The sequence below is a fragment of the Lissotriton helveticus genome, chromosome 10 (assembly GCF_964261635.1).
Source record: "Lissotriton helveticus chromosome 10, aLisHel1.1, whole genome shotgun sequence".
Lineage (NCBI taxonomy): Eukaryota > Metazoa > Chordata > Amphibia > Caudata > Salamandridae > Lissotriton > Lissotriton helveticus.
The window spans coordinates 452,134,492-452,148,516 of NC_136071.1; positions in this window are offsets into that span (position 1 = coordinate 452,134,492).

A 14,025-nucleotide genomic window follows, 5' to 3' on the forward strand; every position below is an offset into this window, starting at 1 on the left:
CGCAAGTATTCCACATGCAATATTTAAATACATGCAATGGGAACACTGCCCTACACCACCATGGGGTAGCTCACAAATGTTTGCACAGAAGTTGGCATATTTCTCTGGTCATGATACAACTGACCCAGTGTCTTATTACTATAAGCTGGCACTATCACCAACAAACAGAAATATAATGACTAACACAAGCTGATCAATTCTAAATTATTTCTTTTCCAATTATCCACACAAGGGTTCAACTTTTAGAGGGACACAGTTGAGTTGAAATCCATTTAGAGAACTAAAGATTGGCAGGTTCATGGGAGCGAGGGACTATTCAGAACATGCTAGATACCATAGCAAATGATTTTCCTGAACAAAACAGTACAACAGACATCTTGACTTGGATTGGCAATGATGAAAGATTTGAATAACCTAACATTCCCACATATGCACGTTTAGCAAACTGGCAATGGTTCATGAATTTCACGAAGACAACATTATACACCATACTTTGTAGTGGTTCATATAATTCTTCAGGGAGCAATTGGGGGGGGTTGGATAGTGTGGTCATTAAAGACTAACAGATGTCATGCATATTTCCTGGGGTACCCTGAAAGGTTTAGATCAGTAGACCCAACCCACTTTCCGTTCAGACCCAACTCTCAGGGGTGGTAACAACTTACAGTGTTGGGAAGTTGTGCCTTGACTGGCCATAAACCGCAAAATTGTCCCAGGTGAAGCAACACTTGTCTCTTCTTTCTTATGACATGAGACTACAGGACTTTCTATTAGGTCCTTGAAAAGCACATCAAAAGCGCTTCTTGTATGTAATAGACAATGAAGTATGGAAAGTTTCTCAGCAGGAAGCTGCTGAGAGACTGCGCCAGATTGACAGCACAAATTTAAAAAGAGCTCTTGCGGCAGTAGATAATGGTATAACTATTTCATTCACTAGTATATGCCTTCTTGATAACATTCTGTCATCTGCCATAGACATCAAACATGTCTTTTTACACAATGGACAGTTACAGCTTAGATCTATTATGTTATAAAGCTGGACTCTGCAGAAACTCCATTGGGTCACATACCATGGCGACACCTTAGTGCCACAAGCTTGTTTTTACCTTAGAATCTCATAAAACAATAGACAGTCATGGCAAGGAAGGGTGTAACATATACCATGTTACACACAAAGAAGTTAGAGAAATTACCATTTACTGTTGCAGAAGTACCTTCGGAAGATTAGATAATCCACAGGTTTATTTTTCTACCGGTATCAAGATTCCACTTTCAATATTGCTTGCAATACCTTCAAGGAGGCAGATATGAAGCCCTAGGAGAAGGATATGTGTACGAGTCATGGAATTTTCTTTTTAGATATCTCTGTAGGAATGGGGAAATTGCATTATTTCTTAGCGTCTCAGACTGCGAGAATACTTTAGGACATTCCATGGTGTGCAGAGACGTTTCGCTTCATGTTGCATGTAATGAGTTAATAACATATTTGTATTGATATGTGAAAGGTTCCCCAGCTACTGTGATACGTCTAGCTTTCAGATTACTCTCAAAGGGAAGTAATTTGATGTTAAACACTCAAGGCTGCTGTGGATTTAAACTGGCAATCGCCTATCTTGTGATTGTTTCTGCAGTTGTGACTTGTTACACACAAGTATTATTTCCACCTGCCCACACAGTTATGGAGGGGATGCTTCGGCCTTCGACAAAGCTTTCAAATGTGCACTTTGATGTTCTGAGCAGACTGAAAGCCTTGCTGTTCCAGAAGGATGTGGCCGTAACATCTGCAAAGGAGACATTTGATCTTCAAGTTGCAAGGTCTTCCTCTGAGATACAGTCACTACTTTGCACCAATTTCCAGTTACATTTTGGGGAGCTGGTGCACTGCATTTTTAACATGTCTAGTACCGTGAGACTTGTGCACTTTTTTAAAGAAAATATGCCTTTACTTTGGTAGTACCTTCCAGACAGTATTCAGAGTTATTCCATCAATTATACACTCCGTGCTGGCAAGGCTTTTTGGAGGTCTTCCTCTGGTCCTGTTCCGAATTGTCGGGACCTTACTTTTACTTTTTCTGCTCCACAATGGATGTCGTGTTAAGAGGCAAAATAGAATTACCAATTACGCATGTGCTCTGGTGTCACGAACGCATCGTACAGTGTTTTGGCTCACCCCTGCTTCAGGAACTAAATGAACATTGGTTCTTGTCCTTTCGGCCTGCATAGCTAAACTGTGCAACCCATATTTCAAATGTGAACTTGACATATGCCCAGGAACCCACCTGGTTCAGTCTTTGGACATTGACCCACTGATGAGCCCTTTAATGGCCCACTGGTACTGTTGTCTCTTGCGCTTGCTGTTGCTTCTAAATGCATTCTACGTGCCCTCCTGGGATACTTCTGCTCCTAATTATCTGGATCTTGGCTCAGCTTCTGAATAACTGGCTACTCCTTCGGTGGCTGTTGAAGTGGATGCATGGGAACATGTTGGCTCCCTGGATCTGATTTGAGGGGTGCCTGTGGGAACATAGTCTGCATTGACTTGGAACAGGAATGTTTCTCCTACCTCTTGGAAAACATAAATAATCTGGCTGTTTCGAATCGGGGGAATATTTTTATTTCGGCTTTATTTTTGTGCTACAGTGATTCTAAAATAAATATGTTTTTATAGCTTTTACTTATTTCAATGACTTTAAGTAATGGCTTTGTCTATGCTCTATTATTAAAGAAGCGTAATGCTTTTTTAGATTTTAGTGAGGGTTCCTTTTGATGCTGTCTTGAGCCTTAAATTTATCATTTATCTAGGGATAGCTTTCACTGATTATGTCTAAGGAATGGGTGTCATGTGATCAGGATAGGCCTAGAAGAAACACCACCATTTACATGCTCATGTTTCTTAAGTTACCTTCTCTTTTGAATACAATGACTTCTGAAATATGTGCTTGACCATGCAGGATAACATGCTCTGAATCTACACTACTTACATTTTGACTCTGTAGGCACTTTATCCCAATACCTTGAACATTCAGTACAATGGGTAAAGTTCAATGTGCAAATGTTATTTATGTTGATAACACTACCCAACTAGAGTAAACAACTGCAGCCTAAACCGGGGTTGTGAGATGGCCACATGGGTTCTAGTGTTATAAATACACAAACACTTCCTTGTTAAGGCAGAGGAGCAGTCAGCTGACACTGCAAGGTTACCACATGTTGGATTCCTGCATACTAACAGGAGGGATGATGAGCCCTACACCTAGATGGTCAGCCTGATAACACTTACCCACAGGTAAGGGGGCATTAGTCCAACCGGCAGGGATTCGGTAGGTGACCCTCTGTAGGCAAGACTAGGTTAGGGAGCTCTTGTTATGAGTACACATATACACAGTACTTATATGCCTGCATATATACACTAATTTAGCACAATGTTGGAAATGTTTATTCTTTTCACTGTTCTTGTAATGATAATTACACTAATCTATTTCATTCTACTCATCATTGCAGCACATGTATTTTATGCAATAATCACAATGCTACAATAAATACTGTAAAGATCTGCTGAGTGTTTCTTATATACTTATTTGGGTATGCACGAGAATCCAAATGAAAAGGTTCTAGATCTGTTACGCTGATTTCCTTGGGGGATCAGGGTTGTCATGTTCTATGGTTGCACACACATTTGTTACCCTGTGAATTTAGGGGTTCGCATGGTGCACTGCGAGCCAGCAGGACTGGAGGTAAACATCTCCTGAGGCAGTGCAGGGACTCAGATGTGCACCAACCCAGTGTTTATGTAGTTCAACAAAGGCATAGTTTTATCACACTTTGGTACAAGCTGTACAACACTGTGAGCGATATTCCTCTCTCTATGTATGCTGCAGAATGAGTATGAAACGAGGAGAAACAGAGATTATTCTCCTGGTTACACCTCCCCCTGGGATGGTGTAGGATTTTGGCACATTCTCTGATTTACAAGTTTTGTAAATCTGGGGATGCACCAAAATCCATGGGAGGTGTGTGAGAATACCCTTTGAATGCCCATGGATTGTCTACCAAGGACAGAGTAATGCAATGCAGCAATTTGCACTGCATTGTGTCGCTCTAGATTTTCGAAGCCACTCATAGTCATACCAGTGTCTTGAAAAATCTGACTTAGAGGTTTGCGTCACATATGTACCACTTTGCTTGGTGCAAACATGACACAAGCCTTTCACAAATTAGCTCCTTGAAGTGCATAAAACAGCGGCTCTGGTCATTGAATGTGATGGTAGTGTCAAAATATTCTGTACGTATTTTGTTATTTTTTTGCCTTCACATGATTGCATATAAAAGAATGCACACCCAGTAAAATTAAAAATAAATTCCAGTTAAACATGATGTGTTGTAATTCTGTGCAAATTACTTAATCTCCAGTGTCTAAAAAATTAATGTGACCTTGTGTAATGTATTTGATGCTCATGTAAAGCGTTGTGATACCTCGGGTCAAGATTGTGCTAAATAAAATGACAAAAAGAAAAAACAGTGGCAAATGTGACACATTGGTTCCTTAATGTGATCACTGCAGTTGCCTGTGTGCGTGGGATCAGAAACGCACAGAAATTAATCCTAGCTGGCGCAGTGTGGAATATTAACGTATGTATTTATAGTGCTATGCAGCCCCAGCCTGCGACAAAAAACACTGTCAATATGTAAGTAAATATTTTAAAATAGTATTACACACAGTATACGTTAGGCTGCTACAAATCTATTTTTTTGAAGTTTTTCATAGTGCAGACTCCACCCAAAGTATAGAAGCGCTTTACATGAGGACCAGTAACTTCAGCTCCTGAGCAGTGATTACCACGGGTGAGACACGTGTAGTGAGTCTTACCCACAGTAAAAAGTTTTTAAAAAGCGTGATTCAACAAGTGAAACAATCTGGGCATTTTAAATGGGCGGAACCCATTTTGCAGCAAGAATATAGAAAAGATCTAGTAAGAGCTATAAAACTCTCTAGGTTCAACCTTATTCAGTCAGTCCATCTGAATGTACCAAAAGACGGTAATAAATACAAAGCAGTACATTATATTTCAAGCAGATAATAGAGAACATCTACCGCAGTTGGGGCATACTGGAAAAAAAATAGTTAAACCACTATTTTTTGAGGCCTCACACTGCCATGGATGTATAAGCCTTTTCAAAATGTTCCTTCATCTTAGCATTTACTTTCCTATGATCATTTACTCATACACAAGCTAATTACCCTGTACCACAAAATGTACCAACCTGTAATCACGCCCTCAAACTTTTAACACTACAGCTTGCCACACCCAAAATATATATTTTTTCCACATTGCAATTCCAATACTGTTTGAGGCTCCACTTTTAACCATTTTTTGCACATCTCCATCTTTGAATACACCAGGTACAACACAAGTTTTTCCTCCTCTACATTCCTCCTGCTGACATCGCTCCCTCTGCTGTCACACCAAAGAAGACAAGGCAATGGCTTAACTTAATCTCCTCTTGCAGGATTACCTTCAAAGCTCTACCCACATCTTCCCAGTATCCAACAAACTTTGGACAGTTAACATACATATGGATGTCATCTGATGCTGCCAAGCCACATCTTCTGCATCTCATCTCCATCATGCCCTTAATCTTTAAACACTGTGGGGCCTATTCCGATGTCGGACGGACTCGGTCAGGAGCCGTAACCAACCGACCTGCTATGGTCGGTTACGGCCCTGCAACTACGATGCGACCGAACCCTGTTTGGTCGCAATCATATGCTTCAAAATGTGAGCATGCATTCCGAGCGGAATTCATGCCTCCATTGTGAAATGCAGGGGTGCAGTTCATCCCTGCACGTTGTGGCTGGCACCCCAAGGTGCCTGTCACCGGGTGCAGGGATCAGCGAAGGGGCACCATAAGTGCCCCCAGGCCCCGTCTCACACCAATGGGGGCCCTGCTGGGGGCCCCCATAGACAGTTTCCAACTGCATTTTCATGCTAGACACACCGGCACAAAAAGGCAGTGAGACACTGCCATCGTACTCCCTTGGTCGTGAAGAGGCGACCGGGGGAGTACTGGAGGATTTCCGGATGGCCGACAGGCTCTCCGAGCCCATCGTAGGCGATCCGGAAATCCGAGTCAGATTCCTTTCCAACTGAGCTCATCGGGAATCCGTCTGGCACGTTCTGATTCGGTCGGAAGGGCTGAAAATGGTTCAGAGCCCTTCCGATCGGAATCGGCCCCTTAGTTGGAGTCCAGTAACATGTGTGTAGGTTAAAAAGCCGGTTCCTTCTCGAACGTAGCAGGACTGACAGTTCCATACAGTAAACTTGAGGATATGTGCCATACAGCTTCCAACACTGCATGTGGCAAGCCCTTCTTCTAGGCCTCGTATGGAAATTCCATCTTCAGCTCTGCAGCTGCAACCATCTGCCAATACCACAATGATACCTCCATCTGCAATTCCATCTCCATTTGAGTTACGCTATACTCTACACACTACCCCCTTGTCATCCATGAGGACAGCTGCACGTACTTAACTTGAAACAGGGTGCTCTCTGATTTCTCTCCCAGCAAATTTGTTCACATTATCCTTACTCCTGCAATCAGGCCCCACAACATCTGATATTATCCCTCCTTTTAGCCATAGATAGCTTGCTATTCAAGCAATCTGGCTGCCCTGGTGAGTCCCAGCTTGGAGCGAACCAATTTTAAGAAGGAATCCCCAAAGTCAATCTAATTTCAAACCACAATCAGACTTCCGCCTGGAGTATCTTCAACCTTACTCTCCTAAAAAACATTGGGGAGCCAAACTTATATGAGTAACCCTCCTCTGCATCGCTCATTACCACGCACCTCAATCATCTCCCAATTGCATTTTTCTCATGGCTTATCCATCAACACTCTGCAGTTTTTCAGCTGAAAGGCCCAACAGTACACCTGCCGGTTTGGCAGTGCTACTCCTTCTCTTGATAACTTTCCCCACAGCTTCCTCCATGGTATTCTAACCCCTTTATTAGCCGATACAAAGCTGATTATATTTCCCTGCACTTCCTTTAGGGTCTTTTTTTTAAAGGTCAGGGGTATGCAATCAAACTAAAATGTGAACTTGGGGAGGATCATCATCATCCACCAAACTAGTACGACCATATAATGTTGAAGGTAGATTGTTCCAGCTTTTCAGTAACTCACCACTTCCTTTCATTACTCTGATCAGTTAGACTCCACCACCTTTCCACAATCCTTTGTCACCTGTTTTCCCATTTCTCTTTTTTCTGGCCACTGTCAGATACAGTTTATAATTTCAGTTTTCTGTTCATTCACCTGGTACGTTGAGAATGAGTCTCAGATGTCCACTTCCTCATTAATCTGTACCATTGCGTCATCTGCTTTAGCTGTATACACCATAAGGCCATCAGCATATAATGCTATCTTCCTCTTGAAACCCTCACCGGAGAACAGCACAATATTTGTATTCATTCGCAAACTCTGCGTGAATGGCTCTATATATAAATTGAGCAAAAGCGAAGATAGAGGTCATCCCTGCCTGGTTCCTCGAGTTATGTGCACCTGTCCCAGAGTTTACCATTCACCAAAATCCTTGCTCTAGGTGTCCTGTAAGTTTTCTCAATGGCCCTACAGAACGTATCTGCCAGGCCCATATATTTAAAATTTCCAGCAGATACCCCAAGTTCACCTTAACATAGGTGTTGGCCGCATCAAGTTTTATCACTGCCAACGGTGCTAAGTTAGCGACTGCCATATCTATTGCCCTCAACAGCAGGTGGGTGAGTTCCCTCAAATATCTTCCAGTTATAAACCCTTTCTCGTCTCCATCTACAAATGTTCCCACTTGTTGGGCCAGTGGCTTTGCTATTACCGCGGCAAAGACTTTGTAAATACAGTTCAAAGCCAGATTGGCCTATATGATTCACATCTTGATGCAGGCTTTTTAGGTTTTAAGATTAGACTTACAGTGGCCTCATTCCAAATTTCTGGTAACTGTCCCTCACCACTCAAAATCTAATTAAAAAGAATTTTCCAGACAGGAACTACACAACTTCTTCCAGCTTTCCATATAAATCCATTGGAATCCCATCCGGTGCCACTGCCTTCCCTTTCCTGCTGGATCTCAAAACTAAGAATTTAACTTAGTCAATACCTGTTGCTCATAATCATTTAATATCATCACATTAGTCTTGGCTAGCCATTGTCTAATTAGTACTTTATCTGGTGACCTGCTATCCTGATGCAGATTTCCAAAGAGCTCTAAAAAAGCTTGACCAATCCACACTGTTGTATTCCTAATGTCCTTAGCTCCTTCCCGCCGGATTTTGTCTTAGGTAGTTACTATTCTGATGTGCCTTTGCCTTCCAAGCTAACAGTTTTCCACTCTTCTCTCCGTACTCAAAGTGGCTGATCATACTTGCTTCCCATTTTTTAATATGCTGTCTTTCAAAGAATGCATTTAACTAATCCTGGGCACGCTGAATCTCGGATTCTATCTTCCTCATTCTCTCCACCTCTGCCATTTCCTCCTCCAGTTTCCTCTTCAGTCTCCCAACCTCTTTTCCACCTTTAGTTCTTTACTTTTATAGTGGCTCAAGCTTCTGAGACACCCTCAGAAAAATGCCTTAAATGCATTGCATTCCACACAATCTGAATACTTACTGTGCTTACATCCAACTCCAAAAAACCCTTTGCACCACATTCTGAAGCCTTGACATCCCCTGTCCTACCTTGTAGTCACTATCCATAGTCCTTCACCTCACCTCCCCTTCCTCAGATAATCAGCAACTGAAAGTTTCATGTCCACCACAGGATGATCAGAAATATAAATTGGCTTGTGCTCACACTTTTCACATTTTCTCTCTCGTATCTCTCAGAAAAGAATCCAGCGAGGATGAATACCTATATTTCTTTGAGTAATATGTGTAGCCCTCTTTCCAGCTACTCTATATGTCTACTAAGCCAAGCTCTACCAACACATACAATAAAAAGGCTTGTGACGTAAGTGCAGTCTGCAGGTGTGCACCGAGGATCTATACAATCCGCTATCCATTACAACATTAAAATCGCCACCTATAGCTATGGGGGAGTCATAGTCCACCAGAGACAAAATTGCATCTCTTAGCACTACCAGATCACCCATATTCAGGCCATAAACTCCCACACATACCAGGGAGTTTGATCTCACCCTGAGCCTTGCTATTACCCAGCCTCCATTCTCATCTACTTTAATGTCAATCACCTCTACCCCTGCATGTTGCATGACCAAGCTAGCCACCCCTTTTGTACAACATGATTTATCAATTATACCTATATCCTCAATCCATACCTTTATCTTTGAAAAGCCCCAAGCTTTATTTTTTCCGAAGAAGTGTTTTCTGCAGTGTCATAATATCTGCTCCAAATTCTCTGAGATAGCCTATTATTAATTTCTGTTTGTTCCACTCCCTTAACCCATTCACATTTTGTGACACTACCATCAATACTTGGGTGGCCCTCTTTCACTAGGCATCCTTCCTACCTTTTCCTATCCATCCAGCCCCACTGTATGAGTACAAATATTCCACACATTTCCTGCATCACCAAGGTGCACATGAGAAGATTTTTTTAGGTTCCCCACGGATGACCCGATTCACCACACCTCACTATTTGACCACCCTCTCGGGGAACGCTCTCCTCTCCCTTCCTTGACATAGAAATACAGGAGAGGGTGCGGGCGGTTGGATTTCAGATTAGGCTATAGACTGTGAAGCTGTGCAAGGGGCCGTTGAAAAGTATCCAAAGGGTTAAGAACACTCAAAAGACCACAGTTAAGATAACACCATCCTTAAGGTCATTTGTAGGGTGGGCACTGAGTCAAATACGGTCAAAAGGGGGTAGACAATGACAAGGAGGACAGGAACATGGTGGGTGAAAGGGCGGGAGACACCAGGGTGAGTGAGTTGATGATGGAGGAAACAGTAAGGACTAAGGAAGGCTCAACACAGCAATCAAGTGAGAGGCAGAGGAGGCAAGGTGACCTAGGGTCCCTTGTGTTTAATCTTGCAGTCAGTAACAGGTTTGGGGTATTAAAGGATGTAAGTGACTTACGGGGGAATCAGGACCACTGGGGAGATGAGCTATAATGGGGGGGAGAGGGGCTTGTGATTCGTGCATGTTACAGAATCTTTCCTTAGAAATGAAGAGCGGTTTTGAGATTTCAGTGGTCAATCAAAAAGGGGATATATGATAAGTGTGAGGCTATAGAAAGGAGACTAGACAGCTTGTCAGTGAGAACTGAGACACTAGAAGAAGATGTTTGTGACCTGAATAATGTTGTGGAATTAAATGCTTCAAAAATTCAGATGATGAAAAGAATGAATAAAGAGTTGGGATGGGGAGAGTAGAGAACAATGGCCAGAGAAACAACTTAAGGATAGTGTGGCTGGCAGAAGGGTTTGAATGGGGGGCCTAAAGGCCTTTGTGATTGATCTTTTAAAGAACACTTTGGTGTCAGAGGAGACAGGCTTTGATTTCGTACACAAGATTCAGAGGGTACACCAGGAGTTTCCCCAAACTAGCCTAGAGTGACAATTGGGTTGGGGCTGTGAGCAACTTCTGTCAAACCCTTCATGAATGTCACACCATGCTTGATAGGTGCACTGGGGTTACATGTAACATTCAGGGTGCATTTCAAAGGAAGGAAAAAGAATGTCTAAACACTTTATGTGCATCCACTGTTTGGTTGCTGAAAGCTCATCTTTGATTTTTTCAGACCTCTGTCTCTTAGCTTGTTGGGGTTATAGGGACTGCCTACAACTGGATTTTAGTGTTAGATGTGGGAGGGCATTAGGATTAGCACAGCACTTCCCCCCCCCATATACCCCTACCACCCAAACCCCTTGTTGAGTGTGTAAAGACTTTGTCCATCTTGAAAATACCTAAGTGGGTGGGCTAGCCCCAGGAACCTTAATCCTATTGGTCAGGGCATCCCTAGGGGTCAATCCCACCCCAACTTGTGCCAAGCATAAATGTGGAACATACAGACCCCAACTCCAGAACCCTCATGGACCTGTGGAAGATCAGTAGAGGTTTGAACCTGCTAACTGAGACCTGAGGAGAGCCTAGAACACTGGACATGTCCTCCCTCTTGTACCTAGGACAAAGAAGTAGTATTACAGCTGACTTCCTTTTAAGCTACAGGGACACAAAAAACTACATAAGTTTTTTTCCTGCAACTGCACATCTGACCTGTGGCAGCATGTCCTGGACCTGACAATCCTGTTGATGTCATTCTACAACCCTGAGAGTCTTTAAATGCCTCCCATGAGGTACCTGGGGTCCTTTTGAAATGTACTTCTCTGGTGGATTGGTATTTAAAGGACTCAAGCCAGAAGGTAAAATCTTTGACCAATATGAACCTGGCTAGTGAATAGTGATCCGACCTACACTAAATTGCAGTCAATGTCAAATTGTGCCTATGCCCTGTTCTATTGCAACCATTGATTATTTTTGGCACGTTTTGCTTGTTTGTGCTATTTCTATTTAAACATTTTAAAAGTCATATCCTTGGTTACCCTTATTGGATTTTTGTTATTTTACTGTCATTTTGTTTATTAGATTGTACTCTATTTTTCTAATTAATTTTGGGAGTTTTTTGTTTTGAATTTCAACCTTATTACTATTTTAACACTGAATATGTACATTACACATAGTCTTTAAGTTAAGCCTTTCGGCTCTCTGGCGTAGCTATCAGGGGATTGAGTCCATGTTAATTCAGTGACTTTCAGGGTTCACCTTGACAAGAATTGTGGGAATTACCTTAGTTCAGTGTCTACTCCCTCAACTAATACCTCAATGTCTTAAACTGAGGTACATGTAAAACATTGCTGCCCTTCAAAGAGCTCAAACAGGACTAGTTTACAATTCTTGCGTATCCCATGCCTGGTTCCTCGTTTGTCTTAACAGACCGCTATCTCATTTTTTGGGGGTCCAGGCCCTGATTCAAACTGGAATTTAGTGTTAGACACTAATAATTTCCATAGAACACTTCCCTTACCGACACCTAGATCTCAGAGCCCAAGCTTAGTGTGGCTGAAGACTTTGGCAATCTTGGAATTGCCTTGGAACATTGCATCTTGGTCCTGTTTACAGTAAGGCAAATAGAACCTAATGAAAAGTAGTTATGCTGGAATCTAAAAACTTTACCTCACTGGTTAGTACATGTCCAGGAGTAACACTGATGCGTTGCAATAGTCAGCCTTTGAAAGGATGAGAGCAGTTACAAATAGTTTTCTCAAATCTGATGGGACAAAACAAAGAATTTGTCTCAGGATTTCTAAAATGAGAAAAGATGAAGAAGTCGCTGCAGTTACCTGTTCATCGAAGGACAGGTGGTTCTCAAAAACAACTCCCAAATGTTTCACGTTTGAAATGACACAGGTGTTTTTCCTAGCTCCGATAACCACCAATTTAGTGACCAGAAGGAAACATTATTATCTGGCAGCAAAATTTCAGTTTTTCTGGAATGCAATTTCAGGCAATTGTTTATCACCCAATTTCTGATGTACTGCATAAAGCTAAGGCAGTTAGCAGCATACTCCTGCTGATTTCCAGCTATGGAAATGACAATCTGGGTATTATCTGCGTAGCTAATAACAGAGAAACCACATTTTTTGATCAGGGTAGCTAGGGACATCAGTTATAAGTTAAAAAGAATAGGCCTCAATGATGAGCCCTGGGGAATTCCACATGAAACACAGAAGGAGCTAGAAGGAAAAATATTTATTGATGCAAATTGCGCTCTCTCGGAGAGAAGGGATGTAATCAGTGCACGCACATCTTGAGACACAACATGAAGTGTACCACTGTGGTTGTTTTGACACCAGGAGGAAGCATGGACATTTTTTAAATGATTTTTTCAGCACTTCAGTGTGACCCGCCAAGAAAAGTATCCAAGTGGCAGTTGCACAGCATCCCAGTCAAATGTTATCTTTGTTCCAAAGAAGCAATATCCACACCTCTTAATAAACAACAAAGTTCTATTCTGAGTTGGACTTGGAAGAATTTCAGCAAACATCTCAAAAGGTGCACAGCATCAGCAGAAGCAAGCAGCATGAGGTATCTGGCTTACAATTCCACAATGGCTACTATGCTTTCAGGAAAATCCCTCGCAGAGAGAATTTTGTTTCCAAAAATGTGGAAAAGTCCCTTTCTGAAGCGGGACTTAGAAACTTTTTTGAAATGTTTGCTTTCAGACTTTCACTGAGATCAATCCACTTGGTGTATCTGACCCACACTCAATGGCTCTCCAGAATCATAAAAGTTCTTCGAGGCGCCATTCTTGGTGATCTGCATCTGGGCTGGTGATGGAGCAGATTTCATCTGCAGTCAGGCATTGTTTTATTTTTTTGGTGCTCCAGACAGATGCATTTAAATTGCATGCACATTTTGGTGCAAGTTAAAAACATGGCACATGAAAAACATGAAAATGAGGCCTTTTCAGTCTGAAATGCTTGTGCTGAATTAACATGTGTTTTTGCAATGTAGAGAAAAGTGGCCTTTTTAGCTTTGAAGATTAAAAGAATGTGTTTCTCTCTTCCCAGCTCATCCCTTGCAATCTAAATTCACTATTTCTGTCTTAAGAGACTTTGACTTGTTGCATATTTTGATAAACATTTTCAGTTAATAACACCTCTTTTTATAATGTGTGTGAATTAATAATGCACCAAACACTACACAGGGGACTAAATTATTTTTGCATGAAAAGCTATCTAAAACATTAAAGCATGTTGCTGTGTGTGCTGTATTAACACATGTATTAACAGTGTACGCTATATTAACTGTGTGCTTTTAAAATTTACACTAAATCATGAAAATGCTATGTTGCACATTGCACATTTATTTTGCATGTTGTCATAAATAATAGAAAAGCTGCTTTACACAATCTGAGCATTGGCCCTGATGAGAATCCTGTTAATTCGAGGGATTCGAAACGCTTTGGCCCTTCGGTCTGCTGTCCATGCCTGGGTGTCAATGAAATTTGTG